This window comes from Sapajus apella, unplaced genomic scaffold (genome assembly GCF_009761245.1).
Source record: "Sapajus apella isolate SASKATOON/1434 unplaced genomic scaffold, GSC_monkey_1.0 scaffold14520, whole genome shotgun sequence".
Classification (NCBI taxonomy): domain Eukaryota; kingdom Metazoa; phylum Chordata; class Mammalia; order Primates; family Cebidae; genus Sapajus; species Sapajus apella.
Window position 1 is genome coordinate 1 of NW_022451441.1, and position 1,322 is coordinate 1,322.

At 41.6% G+C, this 1,322-nt stretch overlaps 1 pseudogene; it reads right to left on the bottom strand.

Annotated features, from left to right (window-relative positions):
- Positions 1-39: 39 nt before the first annotated feature.
- On the bottom strand, positions 40-139 carry LOC116548535 (annotated as a pseudogene).
- Between the last annotated feature and the right edge of the window lie 1,183 nt (positions 140-1,322).

Here is a 1,322-nt window from a genome sequence, read left to right on the forward strand (position 1 = left end):
ACACAGTGAAAATCCAGGAGTAATATTTTTCTGTTTTAAAAACATATGGAATGCTTCACAAATTTGCTTGTCGTTCTTGCACAGAGGCCATGCCTATCTCTCTATTGTTCCAACTTTAGTATATGTGCTACTGAAGCAAGCATGAGTAATTTAAGATAGAGTGGTTAAGCAAAATAAGGAAGAGTTATGGGTAATTAAAAAATCTATGGTATTTATAGGCACTTAGTAACAGCTCAGTAAATATTAGCTGCTTTTATCATTTTTATGGTAATTCCACTCAGTTAAAAATTGTCATTAAAAATTTACCACTATCATGGAACATCATGTATTTAACAGTATAATTGTAAAAACAGATAGAGCCTGGGCACAGTGGCTCACATTTGTAATCTCAGCACTTTGGGATGCTGAGGCAGGTGGATCACCTGAGGTCAGGTGTTTGAGACTAGCCTGACCAACATGGAGAAACCCTGTCTCTACTAAAAACTACAAAATTAGCCAGGTGTGGTGGTGCCTGTAATCCTAGCTACACAGGAGGCTGAGGAAGGAGAACTGCTTGAATCTGGGAGGTGGAGGTTGTGGTGAGCTGAGAGTGCACCACTGCTCTCCAGCCTAGGAAAAAAAGCAAAACTCCATCTCAACAACAAAAAAAGTCACAGCACAGTGACTCGCACCTGTAATCCCAGCACTTTGGGTAGCTGAGGCGAGAGGATCACTTGAAGTCAGGACTTTAAGACCAGTCTGGCCAACATGGTGAATCCCTGTCTCTACAAAAATTAGCTGGGCATGATGGCGGGTACCTGTAATCTTAGCCACTCAGGAGGCTAAGGCAGAAGAATCACTTAAACCCAGGGAGATGGAGGTTGTGGTGAGCGAAGATTGTGCCATTGCACTCCAGCCTGGTAACAGAATGAGACTGTCTCAAAAACAAAACAAAACAAAACAAAAGAGATACAATTTGTTCCTTGGCATATGGGGGGATTGGTTTCAGCTCCCCCATATCTGTGTAGACCAAAATCCACGCAAGCACCTATAGTCCCAGCTACTTGTGAGGCTGAGGAAGGAGCACTGCTTGAGCCCAGGAGGTTGAGGCTGCAGTGTGCCATAACTGCACCACTGCATTCCAGTCTGGGCAACAGAGTCAGAAAGAAGGTTGACTTTTTAATATAATTTTTCTGTTCACTTAAGAATATGGTCAGAACTGTGGCATATGAAAATTTTTCATAAAATAATTAATCAATGCTAGAATTGGGAACAGAAAATGTTTTGTTGACTATCCCTTCTTCTTGCTGTTATATAAACTATTTCCAGTGGGCACTTACCAA